Source organism: Vanessa cardui, chromosome 25 (assembly GCF_905220365.1).
Source record: "Vanessa cardui chromosome 25, ilVanCard2.1, whole genome shotgun sequence".
Taxonomy (NCBI): Eukaryota; Metazoa; Arthropoda; class Insecta; order Lepidoptera; family Nymphalidae; genus Vanessa; species Vanessa cardui.
In genome coordinates, this window is record NC_061147.1 from 1,060,595 (window position 1) to 1,071,407 (window position 10,813).

Genomic DNA, 10,813 nt, shown 5'->3' on the forward strand with positions numbered 1-10,813 from the left:
AATACTTGTACGTACTCATTTTCATGACAATCGGTTGAACGGTGTAGATATATTTATATCGCAGCGCTACCTGGTGGCGAGTTACATCAATGGGGATAGCATAATCTCTTTATTCATTTAATCTTAATGATCGATTAAATACTTTCTGAGTTTATCGATGACACACATACAAACACATCCACCTTTGTACATAGATAGCCTATCATTTGCGCAAGCACGTGTTTTTCCTGTATACCAATTTTTATAAATATGCACGATGCATCTGTTCGCGAGTTATAACAGAAACATACAGACAGACAAAAATGTCAAAAATGGTAAAAATTATGTCAGTCAATCATAAAAAATACATATTACGACAATATAAGTGTACAGACAGACTCTAGAGATTTATATAGTAGCATAGATTTACTATAGTATTCACGTACGATAGCTTTATTATTAGCGTATTTCATGTATAACTTTTGTGTTTCTATACCGATTTCTATGCTTCTTTTTTATGGAATAGTTAATACTGTTAACTTTTTTAATTTGTGATGATTGAGAGTGTTATAAACTCAGGAATAGACATATATAATTAGAATGCTTCGAACTACTAAGCTATTGGGAGTGATACGTGTTATTGTGAGTCAACCATAAAAGATAGACAAAGACTGTCATGGGATATTTTTTATATAATTTTAAGGAGAATATTTCCGTAATACACAATTTCTAACCTAAGTAGCTTTAACCACTAAGGTTGTACACGCGACGGAAGCTTAAAATATGGAGTAAGTTCTCCCGTTTTCCCGACATTTCCTTTCACTGCTCTGCTCCTATTGACTGTAGCGTGATGAAAAGTATACTATCACCAGTGTTGAGGAGTATGAAAAATAATTGTATCCGTCGAGTAGTTTTTGTTTCTATAACGGTTATACGGACAGACAGACAAAAATTTTACTGATTACATTTTTGCCATCAGTATCGACCCCTTTTCAACCTCTGATAACTTAACCTCAAAATAACTTTTGGAAAAATATTTCATGTACAGAATTGACCTCCCTACAGATTTATTATAAGTATAGATAGATGATAATGTTCGAAAATTTGTCGCTTGTTTTGACGTTTGCATATGTTTTTATGATCACGTGATTGCATGTTGTCTCAAGCCAAATGTCATATTGTCGAAATGAAAATAGGCTCGCTTTTAATCGACATTTTACAAGTGAAATTATTCTCTAAGAGAACATGATCTTGAAACGTCAGATCTAAAATTTAATAGTTACACCATCAAAGGATTCGTACGTTGTATTAACGATCTTGGTCGTCCGTTATCCGACAGTAGTACGTAGTTCTATTCGCCAAGTACGTGGAATATATTGTAGTCATCGAGTACTCACAACCACATGCGTATTCTTTTTTACTACCACACTTTGACCTTAAACAGAAGAACGATTAGAAACAAAAAGACTAGAGTGGTATGATAAAGACCTTCAGTCGGTGGTGAACAGACAAAGACTTTCCGAAGACACGTGACAAAAGATTAAACTGGATATTGTGAATAAATACGATGTGCCTTAATGAAATTCTTCAGAAATTAGTTAGTACCATGGCCGCCAGCGCCAATTTTCCCAAGGCTCGCCCTGATTGGTCAATAGCGCGCGCATTCCCGATTTATGTTACACACTTTCGTCCCTTCTCACGATAACACTTCCACAGATTGAAGAAAATAATTAAAGGCTTTACACATCTAGAGTCATATTATAAATGTGTTAAATGACGATTCAAAAGTGCTTATAAAAGCCTACTTGAATAAAGTTTATTTTGATTTTGATTTTTTGTGAAAGTAAATCTGTCTATCTGTCTGTCTTTCACAACCAAACCGCTGAACCGAATTTGATGAGATTTGGTATGTAGCAAACTAGAACTCCAAGAAAGGACATAGGCTATTTTTTTGCCTGACACGTGACAAGCTAAAAAGTGAGCGAAGACGCGAGCGACTAATAGTATAATATAGAAAGTAGGTAGGTTTACTTGGTGGAAGGGCCTTGTGCAAGCCCGTCTGGGTAGGTACCACCCACTCATCTATTATTCTACCGCCAAATAAAAGTACTCAGTAATGTTGTGTTCCGGTTTGAAAGGTGAGTGAGCCAGTGTAACTACAGGTACAAGGGACATAACATATTAGTTGCCCGTTTGGTGGCACATTGACGATGTAAGGAATAGTTAACATTTCTTACAGCGTCATTGTCTATGGGTGATGGTTACCACTTACCATCAGGTGGCCCATATGCTCGTCCGCCAACCTATACCATAAAAAAAGGCAAACTTATCGCATCATACTGCATTCCACCAAATCAAATGACGTAAAATAAAAAATAACAGCGGGGCAATACAAATAATGAGTGACAATCTTTATACAGCTGCTCCCGAATTGTAAAGGTCGTCCGTGTCTAGATAATTTACATAATCTATTTTTATATACGAAAGACAAGTTTTTTGTTCTATTGAACAAACGTTTTTTGTTTTTTTTTTTTTTGGAGAGACTATTATAATGGTATATATACACTTGATGGCTAGATTTGGTGCAAGCACGTCTGGCAACGCATCACCAAATAACAAAATATGCTACTAGTTTTAGTGAGTGAACCAGTGGAACTGATACATGAACATAATATCTCACCCAAGGTGACGATTACGCGATCACTATAACATATCAAATTTTTAAAGTTTTAATCAGCGGTGTCGTCCGCGTTTTAGAGGAAAGATCGTAGTTTTAAGTATAAAATGTTCTTCCTTGAGAATTCTATTCTAGGCTATTCAATGTTTGCCGCCCCAACTGACTTTTGAAATTCATTACGTACGTTAGTTTAGTTGACAATCATATTAAGTACATTTATTCTGAAATTGTGATTTTTTTTGTTTCTGTAAGATGATAAAAAAATTGCGCTAAATTTGTCACCCCTCTAAATCTGTCGCCCAAGGCTCCAGCCTACTTAGCCTATTAATACTACTACTGGAACTGTGGTACCAAATATTGGTACCACAGTTCCAGTATATAATATACTAGACTAGTATAGCAGAGGGAGTTACTTAATCATTTATAAATGTCAAAGAATTGATGAATTTAAATTTAAAGCAAGGAAGATGGTGAAATCTTACAGATGCTCAAATATAACAACTTTGTGATCTTAAGTGATCGTATCATTCGATGATTCGTCTCGATGTCATGTATTCTTGTATTCTCGTAACTTGACATTACATTATGCAATAAAAAATAATTAAGCTATGAATAAATGGTCATAATTATATACCATTTTCGGTCGCTTCACCTGCACACTATTATAATATCTCTATACTAGTGCCCTTTGAGTTTCTTGTTGGTACTTCTAGAAATTGACTCTTCAATCCCTGGTAGATATAAATTTATTTGAAATGGATATGATCGAATTGAAGTAATATATCTAGTTAAATTGAGTATATCATTATTTTTAACAAGGCGTCGCCAGCGTCTTCGCTTGCCTTCTAGGGATGGGAGTAATATTGTTGTATTCGAGTTTGAGTTTAAGCCCAGCATTCCGGAAACTCACATATCCGGTAAAAAATGGTGTACGTAGACTTTCATGTGGGAAGATTAAGACGCTCTCATCTCAGTCGAAGGGGCGTTCTAGAATTTAAACCCGTTGCGTTACAACTATATGCGTTCACAGTCAGTGGGGCGTTTCAGGATATGAACCAGTAACGTTTCACTCAGATCCATGTTTCCCTATCTACTAAACCATCTTGGCTTACGTCATAAGTACAGATAGTAGAAAAAATAGTATATGTTATAATTAACTCTTCCCTTAATTACTACACAAGTTTACGACGTGTCTTTTAATATTTTTTAATCACGAAAGTAATTTAGTCTTTTAGATCTTTTAATTGTGTGTACAAAGTACTGTGACTTTCAGGGTTCCTTGTTTGCACTGAAAAATCCTTTGTGAGTTTCGTACCGATTCTTCTCGGTGGAATCTACGTTCCGGACCGGTGATAGCACTTAATATAGTTATTAAATCACGATTCAAAATTACTTGTAAGAAGCCTACCAGAATAAAACTATATTTTGTTTTTATATTAGTAGCATTCCGTAATCAGTGAATTTGTTATAATTATATGATTGACTGTAATTGTTTATTACGTGAAACAAATATTGGCGCGCTTTCTTATCGACTCGTATGCCGTGATTACACAGGACCCTCTTACACCGTCAAGACCCCTACCGCACTCAATGCGAAAAATAAATTGAAAATAAATTGCAAAAAACAATAATTATTGTAATCAGTGTATATTATGAGTTTAAAAATTGTTATTTACTAACAACCACAACAGCCTGTAAATTCCCACCGCTGGGCTAAAGGCCTCCTCTCCCTTTGAGGAGAAGGTTTGGAATAAACATATTATACAATAACATATTCCACCATGCTGTTCCAATGCGGGTTGGTGGAATACACATGTGGCAGAATTTCTATGAAATTTGTCACATGCAGGTTTCCTCACGATGTTTTTCTTCACCGCTGAGCACGAGATGAATTATAAAGACAAATTAAGCAAATGAAACAGCGGTGCTCGCCTAGGTTTGAACCCGCAATCATTGGTTAAGATGCACGCGTTCTAACCACTGGGCCATCTCGATTTACTAACGAAACTAGAAAATAATACTTAATTTATTCAAAAATCCATAAATAAAAATGCATTTTTTCAAACGTTTGTCACGTGACACAAAACGCTCCTGATTTGCCGGGCTTATGATGAAGCCACTTGTAAACCTTGCTTTTCTACTATATGTACCACAGATTAAAATACAGCAAAGTGACGTCACCGACCCCACCGTTGCAGCGCCATATTGTCCAAGTAGCATTTCGCGCGTTATTTAAATATGGAATTTTTAATATGATATTTTTCGGCAAATATGTACTAGAAATATAAAAATCAACTTTTATTGGGTTCCTTAACCTCTACTAAATAATATAAAACGGATTTAAAAAACCAGTCAAATAGCCTATTAATCCTAGTTCTCGTTGCTGTATTGTAAAATCAATTACTACAATATGAATTAGCTTATCGAGTAACGTAATAACTTATTATTGTCCTACAGTTGGCTGTTGGCCTAAAGCCTTTTGTGAATAAGGAAAGGACTCCAGAAAAGGGCATATTTTTTGTCTACTAGTAAATAATAATTTATAGATTTAAAGGTGAATTTTAAAGGACAAACTGATGTAGGATTTAGATTTAGTTCCTACTTACACCTATCGTTTCCTATAACCGGATTTCCTGTTCTGTATCTGTACTCGTTTAGTTTATGTACGGATATAACATTATTAATAATTGTATGCTATATTTATAGAACTAATTATTTCCTATTGTTTTATAACCTTCTTATGTTAAGTTGTCAGTTGTGGTAATAGTCATTGATGCTTGAGAAATATTATCCATTTCCACAATCCACTACCCTTGGGAACATCATGTTATGCCTGTAGTTACACTTGCTTACTCAGCCTTCAAACTGGAACACAACAATACCTAGTATTGCTGCTTGGTATATCTGATAAGACACATGCAGGTGTCACGATGTTTTCCTTCACCGCCGAGCACGAGATGAATTATAAACACAAATTAAGCACATATATTGAAGTCACATTTCCAGTTTAGCTAGAACTTTTAATAATTGAAACACACTGATTTACACTTTTACAATTTTATTTTCTCTCTCTACAATTTCGACGCGTCCGTATAACTTTTCCAGAACATTCTGCATGCTTCTACCCACATTGTCCATCATACTGCTTTTTTAATTCGTTTATTTGTCTAGTGTTGCTATTTTAAATATATTTATAAGTAATTATTTCAAATTAATAATAAGTGTTATTTTACACAATAAAACTCTATAATTAGATAAATATGACTTATTATTTAGCTTATATTATACACAATTTACCTAATGATCCTTTAAAAATATATATCTATTTTATATATATAAATATACAATATATAGTGGTGCTTGCCTGGGTTTGATCCCGCAATAATTCCATGTGCATTCCAACAACCCGCATTGGAACAGCGTGGTGAAATATGTTCAAAGCCCTCTCCTTAATGGAAGAGGAGGCCTTATCTCAGCAGTGGGAAATTCACCATTCATAGAATTACCACAATACATAGATACATGTAGTTGATTTGTGATTATATACTAACTACAGCATAATACAATTGCAGGAGTATAGATAAATAAATCTTAGTTAGCTCTCTAAAGTTGTCTATGATAATAGTGTTACATTAAAAATTATTTTCATAATTTTAACTTTTTTTTATAATTATATAAAACGTCAAAAAAGTGTCAATTCGCTAAATTCCGTGCCATTGACCCATTTCCCACTTAATTTATGTCGGTGTTGCTAGTTTAACGCTTCAACTTGGCATTTTCTAAAATTTTAATTAATAAAATAAATTACATTTATTTTAAAGGTGCATTAAAACAATTATTAAAATAAGATTTTAATCATCTAATTCGTTTGCTGAATTTGATTAGAGGTCATTTCACATCGTTTCAGATTAATTTAATAGCTGTCTTCCAGTTTAAAGGTCAGTTCTTCGATGTAGGTGTCGGAGTCTAGTTATGATAAATTTACTTTGCCTCATTTTTGACTTTTCTTAATTTTAATAATTATTCCAAAATTATTTCCCTGAATTAATTATGGATATAATTCCTTTTTCATTAAGGGTATTTTGGTAGTGATACTGGTCACACTCGCTAACCTTTCAAAGGTTCGTGAACTTTCGATTTCGTTCTTTTTGAATTTTGGAACTATCGGCTTCACACCGAATCCAAACTTTTAATTCGATATACTGAATATATCGGTGAGTTGTCTTAATAATTGAGTTTCTTAAATTGTGGTTGTTTAGTATTCAGTGCTTTAATAGCAGTTATCTTTTCAGAATTTATATTAACAATGAAGTTTTGAAGTTTGACAGAACTTTATATCATGTTTACCGACTCGTAAGAAATTGTAAGTCTTTAATTCTTGTTTTTGGTTAAATGCATTGGTTTACAATTCGAAAAGTCGTAGTCATGTGTAAATTGTGGTTTCCAGTGACCCTTTGAAATGGTTCTCCGGAGTTGAGATCGTCAATTTGTGTAAGCAGGACTTTGAACCTCCAGAAGGTAAATTCGTGCTTACATATCTCTTTAAAGGTATTTATCATTTGCTTATTTGCTTAACTTATTGAACCTGTATATTTCGTATTACAGGAGGTTTTTTTTTTTAATCGGATTTACCCACCACGTGGACTTCTTGAATGGAAATATTAAGAGTGAACGGCTCCAGGTTCCTGGTTGAGTGTGCCCAGATAGCGGCTGGTGCCACTCCAAGGACGGCAGGCCTGTTCCCTAAGCCGTTGTCGGTATCCACGTGTAGCTGGAAACTTTGGTGATGTACCCCCTTTTAATTATATCATAAATTTTGTTTACACCGGTCTGGCGAACGGTGTATTCTTTCAAACCACAACAACTAATTTAATCGTCAGTGGCGCCTAATTTTCAACCTTAAATTTTAGATTAGTAACATTGAATTTTTCAAGCTTGCCTTTTATCCCAAGTGACCCACGCTGAGTCTAGCTGGCATAATTTTATATAATAATCATTATAAGAAGTAACATAAGTAATGAGTAAATTAAGTAATTGGTTGTTTATAATACTGTGTTACTGTGTATTAAAAATTTTATAACCTAATAGTGTTTCTTTATACCCACACCACCAGAAAGGTAACAATAGTCTAAGCCTACTTACATAATATACTAATTATTATTATCGTGACTTAAAAACTCAACGTAGAGATTTTAGAATAGCCATTCAATACGCGTTATCGCTCTTTGAGTTCGGCACAGCGTATTAAGACCGTTTAAACACGCTTTAAATTAGCTTCACTTCACTCAATATATTAAATAAAAATCGTAAATCGAATGGGTCGGACCAATGATATTCTAATAAACAGATATGTTATATCCATACTAAACAACAGAAAAAAGTGTGCCGCGCCGGGGACCGTTTATTTTAGTTTATTTTTACATTTCGTTAAAATTAAAAAGGATAGCTTGATAAAAACAATAAGTAAAAGGGATAACTAGATGTTTTAATTACGCAAAACGTATTACTACATAATTATGATGTATTATAACGTTTTACTACGTAAAACGACTAAAGGCAAACGTCCCAATTAGGACGTTTTGTAGTCTTCACTTTTTGCGCGTTAATGACATATCTGTTTACTAGAACATCATTGGGTCGGACGAAAATCTGTCAAATACGTATCCCCTATTTTGTGTTTGAGCAATAAACTTCTCGAAAGATAAATTAGATTTTTATTTAATACTAATTTCGTTATACCAAATTTAATGATGATTTTGCTTTTTATTTGTCATTATCAAGCTGTATATTAGCTCTATGATGGCCTTACAACCATCAAAATCAAGCCAAAACTGATCAGATCTACTATTATAAGCCAAAGTTATTTTTGTTAATTAACTGTTGAAAGATAACTCTTGATATTAATTAAAAAAGTTCTTCTTTATTCAAATTAAGCAAAGAATATATAAAGAGATACAGTAATGAAAATTATAGTTATCACAATGTTCCCGGTTCCAGCATATTCTGCCCGGCGCGAGTTTAAATTCCCGTCAATGTTTTCTTTTTTTTATAATGTTGCCCACTTCAAAATCCGTAACGACAACACTATTCTTATTAATAATTATCTTAGATTATTATTTATATATACATACTTATATAAAACAAAAGAATTAAAACAAATAGGCCTACTTTTTTATCTTGGTGTATGTGACAACTCACAGCTATGTGTGAAACTTACCAAAAGTCATATTATTGTACTTGTGTGTTCTTAGCGACCAAGTATTGAACACTATTTTTTCAAGTTCTCAGCTGTGATAGTCTATCTAGACATATAAATATACAGACTATTTCAATGGGAGCAATAAAATTTAATAAATAAATTGAAGTATAATTTACAAGATTTTTACACTGCATTGGAACAGCGTGGTGAAATATGTTCAAAACCCTCCCTTAATGGAAGAGGAGGCCTTATCCCAGCAGTGGGAAATTTACAGGCTGTCACTTTACAAGATTTGACAATGACATATCCAGATATAAAATAATAATCTGTGGTATTATAAACTTCCTTCAATTTTTTTACTTTACTTTAGGCTAAGCCTGTGTCTCATACGTTACAAAAAGTAAATAGGCTATTTGACAATGCGAAAAATAAATTGTGAATTATTGTAATCAATGTATATTATGAGTTTAAAAATGGTTATTTACTAACGTAAGTTGAAAATAATACATAATTTATTCAAAAATCCATAAATAAAAATGCGTTTTTTAAACTTTTGTCACGTGACACAAAACGCTCCTGATTGGCCGGGCTTATGATGATGTCACTTTCTTGTAAACTTTGATTTTCTACTATATGTACATATCGGCAAATATGCACTAGAAATAAAAAACACTTCTTTTACTGGGTTCCTTAACTTCTACTAAATAATTTAAAATGAATTTTAAAAACCAGTCAAATAGCCTCTTGTCTTTTGACAAAAACTTCTCCAATAAATGTATATTTTTATAGTCAGTTTAGTTTAATACTTTTATATAACAAAGCGTATACAGGGTTACAGGTTAAGTCGACCGAAATCCTTTAAGAGAGGATAGATTCCATCATTCCTAACCGATTTGACTATGGAACCCCATATCCTAAACCTAACCCTTCTCAAGTTATTGGCCTTTGAATTTATTTTATAAAAATGACAGATTTTTTGTCGATTGCCCCTTTATTTTTGTTTTGTGTCCCAATTTTGTATTATTTTTGCTATTTTTGAGTAGAAGATTAGTTGCTTTATTATTTTAAGCTACAAAACTGCCAGTAACTATACCAAATGAGTCGTAGTAGACAGTCAATTGTTAAAAAAATAATTACATTTAAAAAAAAATATTTTTTATTTCTAGGATATCTTTAAAAAAGTCTATGACAGATGTACTGCAGATGTGCTAAAAAATATCTACGGCTCTTCAGCTTTCCGATAAGGTATAATAACATAGGGTATTATTAGAATCCTTGGAAAAAATCTTTAAACAAAGACGCCCGAGTAACAAACGTTAAGTCGCTCGCAGCGCCTACTGTCCTGCAATGAGTGCGAGCGGGACATTTTTCAATGTAAATAGGTACGAGAGGCATAAGTAAAAACTATTTTGTTGTTATTGTGTGTGCTTTTTGGTAATTCCTTAATTCCTTATTCAGTCTGCTTACGCGATTCGTCCGTGGTAGATGCGATACATAGTGCTCTTGGTTTTTTACTCGATTTGGCTTGTTTTCGATTTCGATTTGGACTGTTTCTTCCTATTCGTGACTGTGCTTGTTAAATTGTGTGTTATAATAATTAGTTATCCCGTCTTGGTCGAATTTTGACTCAACAGTCCACAAGATTCTTCTAAATAACAACGGATTTGGATTGAATTGGATTTTAACGGATTCTAAAACGGCGTTGAGCATAAATCTATAGAAGACTAGTCTCCTCGCAGGATCTCCTTCACATTTTCCATTGTGAAAGTCCAAGTTCTCGAGCAACAACATTAGTTGACGTAGTGGGGTCCTGTCGAAATCGTCGAATTATCTCATTATCTTGCTCTTCCTCGTCGTCATGAATTCGTGGTCTACCTACGTCTGTTCGTCATCTTGAAACAGAGCCAGTCTCTCTAATTTGCCGATAAACTCCGTCAAAGACACTAATATCCGGTATA